The 17,768-nt window shown below is 39.7% G+C and overlaps 1 protein-coding gene and 1 long non-coding RNA gene across 2 annotated transcripts in view; one reads left to right on the forward strand and one right to left on the reverse strand.

Annotated features, from left to right (window-relative positions):
* PCCA (propionyl-CoA carboxylase alpha subunit) overlaps positions 1 to 17,768 on the forward strand; it is a 569,837-nt gene that overhangs the window by 425,759 nt on the left and 126,310 nt on the right. The window lies entirely within an intron of this gene.
* The window catches only part of LOC109302718, a 9,762-nt gene continuing 1,838 nt past the window's right edge, over positions 9,845 to 17,768 (reverse strand). The window contains exons 2-3 of the long non-coding RNA XR_002098902.1: positions 11,896 to 12,017; positions 9,845 to 11,109 (exon numbers count right to left, since the gene is read on the reverse strand). This is a non-coding gene — a long non-coding RNA (uncharacterized LOC109302718). The remainder of the gene's footprint in view (positions 11,110 to 11,895; positions 12,018 to 17,768) is intronic.

Raw genomic sequence — 17,768 nt, forward strand, 5'->3', positions numbered from 1 at the left:
TTTGTGTAGTATACATAGAGGTGATTGCATAATAGTTTAAAATGAAGTCTTACTCCTGTATATTGTGGGGGAGGGAGGTGGAGGGATGGGGGGCATAGATGGGTGGGTTTGTTGGGGGCTCTTTGTGTGTGTAAGGGGTGTGGGGGTTTGTGTGGATGTTGATGGGTGGGTATGAGGGTATGTGGGGGTGGGATTGTGGGGCTGTGTGGGTGGGTATGGGGTTTGTGGGGGGCTGTGGGATATATGGAAGGGGAGGGGGGGGGGGGGGGTATGGGGTGTGTATGTGTGGAGGGTGCACCTCGCAGTGAGTGGGGCTATCTCCAGAGGCAAGGGTGTGTGTTTGGAGGGGTGTGGGGTTTGTGGAGGGTGTGGGGGAGGGTGTGTGTGGGTTTGGTGTTTGTAGGGTGTGTGATTGTGGGAAGGGTATAGTTGTTGGGTTTGCTGGGGAGAGTTTGTGAGTATGATGGGGTGTGCATGCGAGCCCCCGTGTGCACCCCTCTGAGCTGGTCAGCACCTGTCCCCACCTCACAACAGCCTAGAGCCCACACACTCCATGACGCATCCCCACTGCCACCAACAGAGTGCAGCTCCAGCACAACCCCGCGCCCACTGTGGACTCGCCCACACTGGAGCGGATTAGCTGGAACCGGGGCACAGTCTCCACCCAGCCTGCCCTGCGCCTGCTCTGCACCACCAGGCTGTGGTGCATCCTGCCACCCCCTGGGCATGCAGCAGAGCTGGGATGGCTCTGCAGCTGGACTGCCTTCCTAGGCAGCCAGGTTTTCAGAAGTAATTCAGAATTTTTTAAAGATTTGTCATTGATTGTTCTTATAAGAGAGATGGACAGCATCATTTCCACTGTTCTTTTTTTTTCTTCAAAATCTAGTTCTTTTCTAATTTTTTGGTGATTATTTCTAACAAGAACACTAATCCAAAAAATAATGCATAATATTGAAGAAGCCTCCTGATTACAAATATTGAACAATAGCATTTTTCTGAGTTTTCTTAAATTACACAAATTAATACTAACCCTGAATATTTAGACTTGAAAAAGGCCAGGACTGGAACTGGAACTTGGCATCCAGACTTCCAGGATGCCTAACATGAGTATCAGCTTTAAGGAAATCTGAATCCAAACTTTGCTAATTGGGGACCTAGTCTGAAAGCTGCTTACCATGTTAGGTCTTCCCCTCCCCCCCATCACTGACATTATGCTTTGTAAAGATTTTGTCACTTTTGTAGAAAAAATAATTACCATGGGAGAAGAAAGCTATCCATTGTCCTTTCACTTTTAGCTTTCCCTTCCAGTTGGGGTGCCCGACTTGATGCCTGCTTCTCCAACAAATATTTCCATGCTTTCTTCCATGCTGTCCTTTGTACATGGGATTATGACTTCCCATAAAGCCACTACTCTTCTGTAAGTCTTTTATCCTCTCTTCCTTCTCACCAGAAGTTTAGCTGAATTGTGGGTGACAAAGACTTAGTAATAAAATAAATAAATCTATGAACTTCCTTTCCTCATGTTCCTTTGATTTGCAGCTCTTCTTAAGAATTTTTTTATCCGAGTCAACCTTGATGGAAAATTTAAGACTTGAGTTTTAATTTAAGAAAAGCTTTAGATTGTTTTTCTGAAAGTATAGTGGAGTAAGACAGTATTCAGCATTTACCTCGTAATTATATTACATGACTTTGTATATATGTGCTTAGTATATTTGTGCGTACTACTGTATGACTTGATACTGCACCCTTATGTGAATAGCTCTTAATCCACATGATAGTCACATTGGCTTCAATTATTGTAGGGTTTGAATGAATGAGAAGGCTTATATGGGTAAGTACTCCTTGCATAAATAAAGCTTTCAGAATTGGGTCAGTTTTCATTGCTTGACATCCATCAGCGACTGACCGGTTTGTGGAGCTCTGTATCTTGTTTTAAATGCCAAGTAATTTGAATTAACACTGGTATTCTAGGAACCATTTGATTGGAAAGAAAAGGGAAGTGTTGGATACGAGCCTGTAATATAGACTTTATTATTCTTGTATGGCTTTAAGCAAATATCTCTCTGTCTATGTAAGAACACGCAAACGTATGCTCTGTGTGTGTATGTGTAGAGAGAGAAATGAAGGGGATATATTTATATAGTTTTTGAATAAAATTACATCAGTTAAGTAGTTATTTTATATGGCTAAAATCTGACTCTGTTATGACAGACTGCATTTTTATAAGCATCTTACTACCTCAAGTTCACGATAATTTTATATTAATACATCTGGTCCATGGTGATGCACTTATTTGCTCTTAAATATGAGCCTGATAGTGTAGCTTAATGCCAGCCGTAATATTTTTAAATGTGGCTTCAGTCAGTGGAAATCATAATTTCTTAGTATTTTTTTTCTATCATCCATTCTCTAGTTACACCGCTTGGGCTTTATGAGAAAATATCTGCTCTATAAACAAACTCTCAGGTTTAGATAACCTTGGGCTCCATGCAATAGGAATTTTGCCTCACTTGTCTGCTGCCCTTTAACAGATATGTACACCACGTCATTTGCACAGGCAGCTGTCGAGAAGCCTAAGGACTATGTAGACGTGATTTCCCCCGTGTTAAAATTCAAAATATAAATTAAAAAAACGACAAAAGGAATCTTAATTTTACTAGCAGGCTTCCAGAACCAAGGAATCCTTTTGTAGTAGTTTGAATGGATCTTAATTTTAGAACTAATTTTGCAGCTGGAAATAGAATATAAAGCATTTTTTATCATTGGTGGGATATTTTTTATTTGTTTGTTCTCTATACATTTGACAGGTGATGTTAAGGTTTCTGCTCTTTCTGTGTTGTACTCTGATAGGGGGACTGGCTTTCAGTTTTTTAAGATATAGACTGACAGTTTATATAATGTCCAACATAATGTAACAAACCTATGAAGGAATTTGGAGGGTGCTTTAATTTGAGTAATTTCTACATTAGATTTCATAGACATTAGGGCTGGAAGGGACCTCGGAAGATCAAGTCCAGCCCCCCACCTGAAGGGCAGGAAGTAAGGTCTGTTTTCCTGACCTCTGATCATGCGTGTGGCTCTTCTCTGGACTCTCTCAAGCTTTTCCACATCCTTTTTAAATTGTGGAGCCCAAAACTGGATGCAGTACTCCAGCTGTGACCTCACCAAGGCCGAGTTAGTTATTATAGTCTCACTTACCAAGATCATTAGCTAAGTACAGACACTGGGGAGATTAAATCAAAATGGTCGCCCAATTTAAACATAGCCTGTCACGGTAGTCACCTTACACTTACAGACCCAGTCTCAGTAACCAGCAATCAGTCTAAACCTGTAATTGTACAAAAGTTCCATGCACACAGACTGGTCTAAAAATTGCAGAACCCAGTTTAAGATGAACCTGGATCTGTATAGTATCAGACTTATTTGATTTAGGTCAAGCTGGTGCAAGGAACTTCTATCCACTTCCCCTGTGCAGCCCTGGGGCTGGGAAAACCCAGCCACTGCCCCAGACCCAAAGCTGCTGTTTCCCCTTCTCCACCCCCCCCAACCTGTCCTGGGCTACTTTTTGGACCACCATTGTGACCTTAGGGAAGGGCAAACCAGGCAATTGCCTGGGGCCCCAAAATTTTGAACCTAGAATGAACCTAGAAAATACCTCAATATTTAAAAACTCTTTCTTTGTATTATCAATATTGTATTAAGATATTTTCATGGCAGTTTCATGGATAGGGCAAAGTGAAATTGAAATAGAAAATGTCCAAGTTGCTTATAGGTTATCAAAATTAAGTCTCTAAGGGGCCCCAAATGACTCTCTTGCCCAGGGCCCCAACAACCCTAAGGCCACCACTGCCCCCAACCCAGCTAGCCCACTCAACCCCATCCTACAAGTCACTCTGCTTGCAGCCACTTTTATCAGTGTTTGCTGCTGCCAGAGCTGAGCAAGTAAGTCCTGGAATGGGGAGGCACAGGGGGGGTGGGGTGTAGGTTCACTGTGGGGGACAGGGGGCTAAAACCCCCATACCCTCCCATGGACCCTGCCAGACACTCCTGGACCCCAGCAAAAGCAAAACCCCATGGGGGTTGTAGCTGCCCACCTACCTCACCTGTGGGTTCTGCCTGCCCCCACACCCCACCCACTGGTCATGCCTGTATCCCCACCCCCACCTCACCTGCAGGTCATGCCTGCTCCACCTGCAGATTGTACCTGCCTTGCCTAGCCTGGCGGACCCCTGATCCCCTCCAACCTGTTGAACTCCCAGGCCCCTGCTATCCCTCCCACCCTGAATTACCTGATATTGGACAGCCATTTTGAACCAATTTAACTTTCCCTTAACACACATGAATGTCTGTACTTAGCCATTGTGATTTTCTTGGAAAGCATTTTAGGAAAACAATTCCTTTTTATAATCAGATGAAAAAGTATGTATATATATTATTGAAAACATTGGAAAACTTGGGTTTAAGTACACCCCTGGCAGCCTCTCTTCACTATGGTGATTTTCTACTTCCACAGGAAATAATGCAAAGGCCTGTCCCATAAGAAAAGCCCATCAGAAGTTTGTCTGCATAAGTAGTAGCAGCAATTCCAGACTTCAGTATTTTTCTGAAGAACATTTAAAAAAAAATCTACAGATAATCTTGTAAAATCTGGGTAATTGTATAATGCCTTTCCTAGTTAAGTGTATGCCCTTGGACCCCATATACTGTACTTATCCCACAATCCATAAGCCCTATAACATGTGGAAGAGAAGAAACTCAAACAAAATATTTGGAATTGGTCACACACATAAGCAATAATTTTCCATCTCCAGTATCAAAGATGAGCTCTCTCCTAAAATACAGGAAAAACATCAAAATGACAGCAAGAACAGCTTGTGTGGAAACCATATTAGGCTGCCTAATGTCAGAGTCAGTACTCCTCATCATCTAGGTGACATGATAGTAAAGAACTTGTGCATGGTGTGAACAGTGTATATTCAGCACCTCAAAAATATTCACCACATGGACATGGCTTGAATCCAAGGAGCGAGGAAAGATTGGTTCTGTCCAGGTTGGGTTATGTTTAATAATAGAAAAGGTTTTCTTCTAATTTTCTTAACAAGTTTAGTGGAATTCTCTTTATGGTTTCAGCAGGACGTGACAAAGAATATATAAAACAGCCACCAGCTTTTGGTGTTGGGCATCTCACCAGGAGGCAGTCTTGCACAGGGGACATAGTTTGTGCTGGATCATAAAGGGAACATTACTTGATTTGACTTAAAGGGCTTATATCCTCTTTTAGATTTGACACAAGATTCTCCCCTCACTGAGCAGGAAGAATTTCCAGCCTCCTGAATTTGAGGCTTTCAATACTTCTACCTCCTCTGCTTGTAAGAAGAAACTTTTAGGCCAGTGTTTCCCAAACTTTTCCAGCCCAAGGCACACTTACATTAATAAATTTTTTCTGTGGCACACCAGTTAAGGCATTCCCCATCCTCATACGTATTGTAGCTCATTGTAGTTCACTGCCATGGCCAAATTCCACGGCAGACATGTTCATTTCTGATGACACACTTTTGTGCCATGGCACGCTGGCTGGGAAACAGTTTTAGGCACATATCTCAGTTGTACTTCCGCCAAAGTGTATCTGACTATGTGGCTGAAGAGTGAGCCAAACTGAGGAAAACACAAGTTTCTTTCAATTTTTAGCTTTTGCCATCGTGTGACTCCACGTGTAAAATTTGTGATAGTTTTAAACAGTGGTTTATTTAAATAGAGACAGCCAGCCCTCTAACCATGGAATGCATGATGATTCAGGCTAAAATAATAGAGATCAGGTAAGGCATAACACCCTTTGGCCTACTTTTTAAATCAGTCAGATCAAGACAGGCCGCCATTATTCAATCTAAATTAAATTCTTGAAACTTCCATTACCGTCCAGTTTCCGACTTCTTCATTCAGTCTCACTCTGTTGCCTAAAATTTACATTTCTTTCCACATACCAATTGTTTAAGATGAATTTTGAAATGATAAGTGTTAGTAACAGAACAACCAAAAATCTAGTAAAGGCATATGGCAATTCTTCAAAATTACTGTGTCTTCATTCCTTAAAAGAAGTCGCATTTTAATTTGGTCTTTTGTCTGTACTCTGAGAAGAAGAAAAACAGCAGAAATGTGATGAGAGATATAATATTAAACTATTTATTTTGTGATTTTTCTGGTATTGAGTGCTGTTTCAGAAGAACTACTGCATTTTTAAAGATACACCCTCCTCTGTTTTGTATCTTCAGGCTGAGAAGTGTAAAAGGCATCAAACGTTTCCCCAGTGAGTCAGCTGAAATTCCCTCTCAGAAGTCACCACTGCCAAAGGCTCCATCTTAGAAGTGTCAAAACTCAGTCTGCCAGAAAAATATTCACCACATGGACAGAAACAGTTTCTGTTTCCTGCTATATGCTAAGCTACAGTATGATCAAATATCCAAATTTTAAATAAAACCCAGTAAACGTTGTGTTCGGGGAACAGACAGAACAAGGAGCAACCGTCTCAAGTTACAACATGAGAAGTTTAAATTAGATATTAGGAAGAGCTCTCTCATGGGAGGGTAGTAAAGCACTGGAACAGGTTACTCAGAGAGGTGGCAGAATTGCCATCCTTGGAGGTTTTCAAGGCCTGGCTAGATAACTAGAAACTATAAGGCTTTGACTGGGATGATCTAGTTGGGGATATTCCTGCTTTGGGCAGGTGGTTGGACTAGACAGGCTCCTGAGGTCCCTTCCAACCCTAACTTTCTGTGATTCTCTGAACTGATAGCTCCTTTGGTGGAAGGGTTCTCCAGGCTTACATGACCCTAAAATTCCTTCACATTGAAAAATTGCATTGCCCAGTTCCTCGTAATGCTGAACACTGCCATTCATTCCCCAGTCGTATACTGCTTCTTACACTATTTGTACGTCTGAATTGGGTTAGACTGGGTTAAAAATGGCCACCTAAGATAAATTTGGATTGGGGGAGATTGGGGGGCTAGTGGGGTTTGCAGTACAGGTTGGGGAGCAAGTGGGGTTGGGGGGGAGGGGAGATCTGTTTAAGTGTAAGAGCAGCACCTGGGCAAACTAAGTTAGATTGGGTGGCCATTTCTAATACTATCTGACCTCCCCCTCACCTTCCCGTATGTCTGTATCTAGCCTCAGATTACTTACAACAAGGAAGCTCCTCAAATGAGGGCTGTTTCACCTACCTGAGAAAGGTAGGTAGACGCATTTGATATGTATATTGAAAAAGTAGGTGTGTATCTTTATTTTGCCAATCAACAGATGTTATAGTGGAAACCTTCACGGCTTCCTTGATTTGAGATTTTTTTAGATAGGTATTTTTAAACTACTGCTATATAAAAAGTAAAAGCTCTTTGCTGTTGACAGTAGGAATTGACAGTAGACACAAATGACTTTTGCTGCTTCCTGTGAAAATAGAAAAATGTGCTTACCTAACTCAATCTGTTTTCAGAGTATATGTGTGTAACTTTTGTTTTGAAAACAAAATCTGGTTGAGTGATTTAAATTAGTTTATTGATTTTTTTTTTTTTTTTTTTTTTTTTTTTTTAACACTGAGTAGAGGAAAATATTTTTAATAGTCTTCTAAGAGATGGCTCTTATTTCAGTATAGTTATAAAAATGCACTGTACAGTTTTAGCTTGTTTGGTGTTAGTTACAGCTTTTTTAGCACCCTTTCTGGTTGATTCTTCCTACACATGAGACCTTTTAGTCTGCAAACAGACAAGTTTGGGTGTGCCCCCCAGTTGCTGAGGAAATGGAAAATCTCAGCACTGTGAAGTGGTGAACATGTTTGCTTTGAAAGCAGATGCAATTAGGTAAGCACAGTTTTTTTCTGTACAGAGGAGAACAAAAGCTGTTTGGGTCTCTTGTCATCTCCTAATCTCTATAGTGAAGGGGGTTCCCTCCCCACTTCTTTTTCTTTTAGCTGTATTTAAACTATAAAACTTATTAAATAAACCCAGAAGTTCCAAATGTTTCCACTATAACGCCCACTGATTGGCCAGACACCATATCCATACTTACTTTATCAATATTTGCAAAGCCAGCTTCTCTCCCTTCAGTTCCTTCATAAAAATATTTTCTATCATGATGTCTGCAAAAAAACTCAACACTGATTAGGCAGCAGATGTGCTGTGATCGCTGCTTGTTATATGGTAACCCATATCCTCTCATTTTATCTTTTGCTTATCTTTTGCTTGTCTATTTGCGGTTGTTATTTGACTTTCATCTTTTAGATTTAAAGCTTTTTTTAGGACACGGACTGTGTCTTGTGTATGTATTTGTTCATTGTCTAACCACTATTGGGCTTTTCCTCCAGACACTACTATAATACAAATAATGAATAACCAATAATCTTCACACTCCATATCTAATCACGTGAAAGGCTGTAGATGGCCCAGTTTTGACCATTGAAGTTTCCTAATAGCTGAGAATTCTCCTCCGGCTACCAGTTTAGCAGGTCTGGGTATCTGACACCTGGACACCCATCTTATGCTTAAGTTTTTAGGTGGGCCGGTCCAATAATCATGCTCAGACCATGAGTAACACATGCTGACAGCATTAAGACTAACATACTGACAGCTGCAGTGAATTCTGTTAAAAACATGGAGGGAGAAGCAACTAGTAGTGCTGCTGCCCACTTTAGAAACATAGTGGTTATAGCAAACACCCAAGAACTGGGAACTGTGAGTTGAGTGCATTCTTTAGCAGGAGAGTGTTCACATCCACATCTCTTACCTTCCATTTCCCTGCCAATCATAGGCTAGCCAGGGATGGGGGTACTCTATGCTGCTCTGATAAAGCCGTGCCACTTTGCAGGAACAAAGGTGCAGTTACAGTGCTGGATGGAGTGGAAGCACAAGAGGAAATTGTCTAGTTGCATGTCTAGTTCAGTAATGATGTCTGTTACTTGAGATTGCGGAGATAATAGCTTCGGTCCATGCTCCAGAATTGTTTTTGCATTTTATCCAATAACTATTTAATGCAAAATCCAAAAGCAGTCCTGCAAGCATGGACCACAGCCTTGAAACTACCCTCTCCCAGGTGAGTCTCTCATTACTAGCCTAGAGAGTCATGCTTCCTTCCTCTTGTGCTCTCTGAAGTCCTATGAATATACTATCCTTTGCTGTACAGTGCCTCAGCTTCATCAGGAGGGTGTAGAAATACCTCCATCCAGACCAACATATAGCCTGGTGAGCAGGGACCTTTTGTGGGAATAGAAGTTGGTCTTCCATTTCTAAAATGCTTGATTTGATGCAGGGAGAGGTCTGTGAAGAAGAACTGGGATATACCCCTCTCTTCAACATTTCTTACTAGGTAAAAGAGGTGGCTCTCCACTCAGCCTGTTGAGTTTTGTGGATATCTTTGGCCCCAAAATCTCCTCAGTCAATAACGTGGTAAATTCAGGTGCCTAACCCAGGATTCTAGTGTGGGAGCTGTGCTGCTGTGTCCCATTGTGAAACTAAATCTAGTTTCTGTGTTAACTTTGGACATGCTTATGCTTGGTTACACCACAGTCTATTACTGTATACAGTGAAAGACAACCAAGGTCTTTTAAAATTATTTGATGTATTGGTAATTGTTCTGTAATCAGTCTAGTTATTTATGGAGGTTTATAATAAATTAAAGATGTTGAAACCACTGTTATATTAAAGCATATATTTCTCATGTTTGCAGTGGAAGTATTGTGTGTAGTACTTAATTTATGCAGATTATTTTTGAAAACTAGATTTTTTAAATTTCCACTTTTGAAAATCAAGTGAATGATAAAAGTATCTATATAATGCATAAAGATACATATTTAGTTACACTTCAGATTTTCTGGTTTTGCACTTATTTTAGAAAGCACTGCTAAAATTAGTAATCTCTTTCAAACTAGTGGAAACTTTTTTATTGTGTAAACAACAGTGGTTGTAGAACACATGCATATATTAAAGCAGTCAGTATATTTTTTAGACCTTGTCAAGGTTTTGTACAGTACCAAACTAAGAATATCTGGAGTTGCAAGACTGTATTTTTTAACCTGATGATTTGTACAAGTAGGTTTCTGCTGACATAGTCCTCATGGTCTATATATCATCTGGAAAGGCAAACAGCTATTGGATATTACTTATGCTTGTGAGTTGACAATGCATATGCTATAGATTAGAAGTTTGATATAACTTGGATTGTAGACTTACAGTAAGTAAAACTATCATTTCCAAGGTTGTTGACTTTGGAGATTTGTTTTACTCTTGTTCAGGATCGAGACTAAAGATTGATTCAATTGTGTTGTGTAGTGTTTATTTATTTCTTTAGGCAAAAACCACTGCTATTTAAAATAATTAGTTTACTTAATGTTGTTAGTTTAAGATACATAACATAAAACCTCTGGCCTCCTTTTTCTTTTATGTTTGCTTGTTCAAGATGTGTATGTTTTATTAAAATTGTGTGAAATGAATATTGAATGCTTTAAAATAGTGATAAATCATAATATTAAAATTAGCTAAACTTAAAAAAGGCCTTTTAAACTAGAAGTTCTTTCTGGAACTTCTGAACAGGTTTTAACCTATTTGAGTAGACACAAATACCAGTTTTTGTAACTGTTAGATTTTATCAGCAAAGATAAGACTTTCTGATCCTACCAATATCATCCTTCCTGCAAGGACATAAATAATGTAGTCAAGTTTATTTCTGTGGACATTTATTACAGTTTCCAGACAAGTTTTATGTTTTTTATTTAGCAGCAGTGAAAGTTACAATTATTCTATTAACTGAACTTGCCAGTAAGTGTTACTATGGCAAAGAACAGTTTTCTAGGTTGTTAAGAATAAATGTTTGTTTTTCCTGGTAGTTGTTTGCATGTGCTCCTTTAATTATATTTTAAAGATGAATATTTACCTATAGAGTGGAACATTTTTTTAAACTTTAGTGGAATCATTTTTTTAAATCCAAGATTCAGACAGAGACAACCAGTCTTGTGATGATTGTATAATGTTATTCATTGTACAAAACTAATAGGTGTGGGGTAGTGAATCAATAAAATATCACCCTGCACATTAGATCCAACATTACGGCTGCAAATTCTTCATCAGGAAGAATCTGTAGGGGGAAAAAGGAAACAAAAAGCTAGATCAAAAGCAATGTGGGGAATTAATGTGGAGAAGATGAAAGGGAAAGAGACGAACAATAGAGTAGATGTAAGTGGAGGATTAAGTAAAGCACAAGCAATCATTTTTTATGGGACAGATGAAAAGAAATTGAGAATAATTGTTACAGGAGGTGCAAGTAGTGGCATCAACTTGAAAATGACACGTCTTTAATGGCCCTATGAAAGCCAGCTTGTCCACAATTTGCAGTATCATTCATTTCCTAGGGGTAGCTCCTTAATAGCTCTCACAGTAAAGTATACCATCTTTACTGTGGTGCTCAAGCTTATCAAATCCTTCCAGAGAGTAAAATATCAAGAATGCCCCATTCATCATTATTTAGTTAGTGGTAACTGTTTTATTTTAATTTTTTTTAGCTAGTAAAAATCATTGTAATTCCATCAACTTGTAGCCCTCTATACTTGCAAAGTTTAAGTTTAGCTAGTGTGTTTTAAAGTGTTTTAACAAAAATAATACACTTATATTGCTGGAATTCACAATGATTAGTATTTATTTTATTTCATGGAAAATATTGCAATACAGAATACACCTGACCCAAATTAATTTCTTTAAAAACAAAATGTTATGGTTAGGGACAGGTTGAGCCTTTGCTCCCAAGCCCTAGGGAAGGTCTGGTAGTAGGTCACAACATCCTAGGAACAGTTGCCAGAAGGAATCGTGACTCTTGGATGGAATTTTTCTTTCCCCAGTTCCACTTTGTGTCCCTTGGGAAAATAACTTATTGCAGCCCCTCACAGAATGTAGCACATTTTCTGCTCCTGGTATTATCAGTGCTTAGGATTTGCCCACATGCCTGTAGGGGAGAGCAGCAGCTGCATGGAACCTGTTCTCCTCTTGGACCTGGGAAGAACATGTAGGATGGATCAAGAGAGGAGGGATCGTATTGGCCTGCATTTTAAGTCATGCTTTTTGCATCCATCCTTCCTCTTTCAGGGCTGTCTGTTCCACTGCCAGTGTGATTAGTATCCCAGTGTCCAGCACCATGTGGATATTGGAATTAGCTGTGGACATAGCCAGCTGGTTCCCGCTGGGGATCAGGGTGTCCACCTGGGTCCACAGGTTACACTACTGCATCAGCACATCAGCTGCAGTCCCAGGCAGTTGCCCCAATGCCCAGCAGGAGCCACAGTTGATGCTGGCATGCACCCACTGCTGCTTCTAGCACACAGCAGGAGCTGGTGTAAGCTGGGGCTGGGGCTGAGATGTGCCCGCCTACCCAACACGACACAGCAGCTGGAGCTGCTGGCTCCCCACAGGACAGATCCTATGACTTTGCAGCTGCCAACCTGCAGGCAAGGTGCAATCAGTTGGTGAGTCGGATCTAGCTTGCAGGACTTATTTTGCTCACCCCAGGTCTATATGGTTGCCTGTAGATGCTGCGCAGTGCAATCTGAGATTCAGTTTTGGGAAAGTAATTGTGGTATTTTAGGTATTTCAGGTATTTCTGAGTATAGTGCCTCTCCTTCATGATATTTTTGTCATTATTACTATCTTAATTGAAAGGAAATTAGAGCGGATTACTTAAAAGATCCCCCCTCCCCTCCTCCCCATCACTAAAGTTGAAGACCGTTTTTTCTTGTATAGGATGTCACTCTAGGAAAAATAGTTTATTTTTGTCTACACAGGGTTCCTAGCAGTGGAGGTGATGTGGAGTCATTACACAAACAAGAGCAAGATAAATTCCGGAGTAAATAAACCCCTTGTTTGGCAATGAATTCCGAAGGAGATAACACCTTCATGGGAGAGAAGCCAGTGGATCTGCTGTTACAAAGATCCTTTAGCCTTTTGACTTCTCTTGGGTCTAAGGTAGCTGCTTCTCTTTGTGGAGTGACTGGCATCTGTGTCTGCTAGGTTGGATAGTTTCTCTGTAAGTGGCTAAAATCTAGCCACTATGCTTGGGGTAGGCTTGAGACATTTATGCTTTATTTGGCTGAAAGCAGAAAGAAACATAAGCATCTCTGTGGACAGAGCTTTAAATTTAACAATATAAATGTTCATAGTTAAAGTTTCAGTGAAAGAAATATTTACCTTGTGTTTCCTGTCAAGAATTTGAAACTATTGATGATGATAGACTGAAATGAATTTCTGTTATTTCCCTAAGTTTTAAATAAGAACTAGTATGTTATCTGCTTGAGTATAAATAGTAAGACACCCTACGACATGTTTTGATACTGGGCTAAGGTAGCTCTCTAAAAAATCATTCTTTAGAAAACAAACTTCTTGTTTTGCTATGATGAAAACACACTCGGGAACAAAAGATGAGTTTGTATTAAATAAGCGTATATATAATTCTTCTGGTGTTTGGCAGTTCACCAGGATAGGTGAACTGAGATTTGAGGTGTCAAGATTCACTGTTTTTATTGAGATTTTGGTGACCAAGATGCAGAGTGCATTTTTGTTCTGTGAATATCCTGCAAGTTGGAATTTGGCAGTTTTGCTGTTGAATTGATGCCTCCAGAATTCCTCACTGTTGCAGCAAATAAGTCTTTCTGACTATATGTGTAATGTTTTGCATGTTTTATTTAGTGTACTGTAAGACTCATTCCATCCTTGTTGACAGCTATTAAAAGGATATGCATCATTGATTTGTGAAAAAGTTTTGAATATTTATAGGTGATTAAAATAAAGAGGTTGTTTAGCAGGTGCTGACTGCATTTTGTAGTTACAGTATCATAGTGATATCATGAGGTGTGCATGTGGAGGAAATTTGTTTAACGCTAGAGGATGTAGGTAATCTGTTTCTACTGCCAAACTGTTTCAGGGTGTGCACTTTACTTTTTCCCCTACATTTACGTAGATCGGAAAACTGAATGTTCCAAACAACTAATGGAAATGTTTCCATATCAGCTCTTATGGACCAAAAATGCAATTGCATTTGTTCATTTGTTCAGCCTAATATATAAAAAGAGCTAGAATTAATTAACGTGGGAAAGATTTTCTTGTAAAGTAATATTGTTGACTTGCTTTTAGCTGCTTAGCATGGCAAATTTGAATTTAGCCTTGGTTAAGAAAAAAAGTTGCAATTCCACTAGCACCTTATTAAACTTGACTAGTTAGGGCCTTGATATGACTCAGAATGTATACAGCATTTATTTGCCATAAGAAATTTCTGTTTCTATTAATGAATGCTTGATCATTACTTTACCAATGTAATCAATGTAAGTGTTAAGGAGTAAGACGAATAGCGATGAGTGTAAAAAGTCTGATATTCTAGTGGCTGTATAATTTTGAGTCACCATCTCCTATGGTGGAACAGCCAATCAGTGGCACATGACAGATTGAGGAGGGAGCAGAAAACTAAGCAGCAGATTAGGCAGGGAGCATGGGACAGAGAATAGATAGTAGAAACAACAGATTGGCCAGGGAGCAGAAAGCAGAGCAGTAGGTTGGATGGGGGATTGGAATGGAACTCGAGGAAGGTGCAGTCCTTGCATTCAGGCACACTTTTCAGAAAGATTGGCTCCCATTGTCCTATGGTATCCATCTTGTTTAAGACTGTAGTCATTTCCAAAAGTTTCTTAGCCCCATTGGTTTTGGGAAGGTGACTCTTAAATCTCTCCTGACCATCCTTCCATCCTGTTGTTGCTTCATCCTTTCCTCCTTCCCTTAAACATTGCATGTGCAGCTGGGTTCTTTTAATCTTTGACTTTCTGCTTCCTTGCCCTGTGGTTATTTTAAAGGCTATCTTAAGCTGTTTCTACAAGGAAGAGATGGTATTTTTACTCAGAAGATTTTCATGCTTTTCATTGTTTTTAAAAAGTTATGTTGATTCATTTGGTGAAAAATGTGTATTACTGTCATGATCTAGGCTAATGGTGCCTAGGATAAATTATACAGCCCAGAATATTTTTTTTTTGGTAAGGCATACTCTCCACAAGTGTTGCCATTGGTTTTGTATGTTCTGCTGTCCCATTTTGGTGATCTTTGCAGGTCTTGAGGTAAAATCCCTGCTTCAGTTTTAGGCTTAATAAGTTAAATGTTAACCAGTTTATAAGAAGCCAGAAAAATGGACTTCCAGTAACACTTCACTTCATCTAGGCTCCACTACTCATGTACTTTCAAAGTAAAAATGTTTAGGTTGCTTTTTGCATCTGAAAATAAATTAGACAAGGACTCCTGCAGCCACTGTGTGTGCTAATTGGTGTGACATGTAACTAACACAGCTGGCAATAGTACATTTTTTCCCCAGAATATGTAGTACAGATACATTCCCTTGTGTTTTTTTATAGGATGGACATATCTTGAGTCTGCAGTGGGCAAAGACAAAGTAGGATTGAGTTGAGAGAACCTGCTTTAACTAGGGCTAGCCTCCCCATCTTAGCCAGGAGAAAGGTGGTAGCAGGGTTTGTAAACTTAAGGTTTTAGTGTTTTTGAGTTTTAAATAACTGCAGACCTATTTGTTTAAGGGGCTGTTGCTACTCTATGTCCTGGCATGACAAGTGAGACCAACAGAATTAGAGATACTGAATGAAATCAGTGCTGAGGATAACTATCTTTTGTCAGTCCAAAATGTCAGATCCACAGTATTTTTCTTTTTCCCTTTTCCTTATTATTTACTAATTTAAAGAGAAATAGCTTTGCTGCATTCAGTTGAATGGGGAAGATAATTGAAATCCTTGGCACACAATGTCTAGTATGACCATGTACCCTGTGCATCTGACCCACAAAGCTATACAACTTTCAAGTATAAGCAACAATACTTTCTTTCTCATTACCTGTTTTGAAGCCTGCTGACTTTTTTGGATCTGGGCACCAAGTTGTAAATGATGTGTGAAATAAAACATTTCTGCCCAATTGGCAAGACATGGCAATTGCTGTTGTAGTGCTCTGCTGCTTGCTATAAGATGCATTATATATAGGCCAGACACAGATACCCACCAATGCATAATTCTCAGCTTTGTAGATTCTAATGATTCCCTGCCACCCCCAAGCCTCCCCAGAAGTCTCTGTGTGTCTGTTAAAATTGTCCTGCTTTTCTTTTGTTGTTTTAAATTTTATTTCTGTCTTAGCCTCTCTCCTAGCAGCAGCCAAGCAGCTACTAGATGTCCAAAGCTGACTTCCTCTATAATTAAAGCATCAAAAATTTGAAACTTAGGCGTTGCCTACTGCCACGTAGCAACTCAGTGGCAGAACCAGGCTAGGAATTCAGGAGCTCTTGGCTCTTAGCCAGAGATCTAACTGTAAAGTATGTTATTATTAAAAATGATTTGTTTTTGCCTGTCCATCCTTTCTGATTATGAAATTTACCAGAGTTTTAGTGAAGATGCCTGTTAAATTCATGATTAATGCAGTTCTCTTTCAAAATCTTATTATTATCTAAACTGTAAGTACTTCTTTAAGATGAGATTAAATAAATACATACATGTTATTTAATGGGGGAGAGGGATGTTTGTTTTTTGTTTTACAATAAGGCCATTATATTTTGGTATAATTTTGCAGAGTCGAGTGTGAAAGGTCTTGGGATCAATTGTATGCCTCCAAAGTGAAAAAATTGAAAATTTGCATCTGGAAAGCAGGCAAAGATTAGATTTGCGTAGTGCTTGCAGTAAATAAGTCTGAATTGTGACTTGTAATATTCTCAAATGGCAGCGTCCACCAGTTGTAGGAACTGAACTAAATGTTTTGTGTTTACCTGACAAGCCCAATTTGCATTTCATTTTGGGTCAGAATTGTTGCTGCATCACATGTCTGCAGAGAAGAGAGGACTTCAAGGATATGTTCTGCTGGTTTGTGTTTAGTCCTGCATTATATCTGGTGCAGGAAACACAGAGTCACCCTGAGGTTTTGCTAGAAACTGTATTACCTGCACCTTTGGCAGGTCTCTGCATGCACATTTAGGTGGCAATTGTTTAAGAACTAGCTTTACACCCAGCGTGCACTCATCCTAAAACAAACTTCAGCAGTTTAGTGCCCTATTTGTGCTGCCAGTGGTGGGGCAAACAGAACAGAGAGGATGCTGATCTGTCTGTCTCTTCCTGTTCTCCCATGATCTTGGAAGAACATGAGCCATACTCCCCCAGCTATTGGCAGACTGGTAGACTGAAGCCATGAAGATTGTTACAAAACTGCTACCTGACAAACTTTAATAAATTCTTAGCAACTGATTTCTTTACCTGCTGTAATTTTTTTAAGTGCCTACATTATTGTGGCTTTTTGACATAAGTGCATGCAGTCAGCTTACAAATATAATCTGTCTTCTCAGTAATGACTCCACAGGAAAAATTGAAGCAGCCAGACAACAAAGGCATTTGCCTGAGTAGAGTGCTTTTGGAGTATATATGTATATATATTCTCTCCAGTTTTTCTAAGGGGACTGTTGCTCTGGTAAACACCAGGGACAGGTACAGACATTACACTTTTACTGGTATAAGTGCTTGGAAACCAGTCTAAACCTGTAACAGTACAGAAGTTTGGTGCACATAGTCTAATTTTAAAATGGTGGAACCTGGTTTAAGATAGACCTGGATTGATGTGCACTCAGACTTCATCAATTTAGGTTAAACCAGGGAATTGAACTTCTGTACGAGGTCCCCTATTGATTCACTGTATGCTGGCATCTCAGATGCCTTCACCCCCCCCCCCCCCCCCCCC

This window comes from Gavialis gangeticus, unplaced genomic scaffold (assembly GCF_001723915.1).
Source record: "Gavialis gangeticus isolate Ggan-Ray unplaced genomic scaffold, GavGan_comp1, whole genome shotgun sequence".
NCBI classification, from domain to species: domain Eukaryota; kingdom Metazoa; phylum Chordata; order Crocodylia; family Gavialidae; genus Gavialis; species Gavialis gangeticus.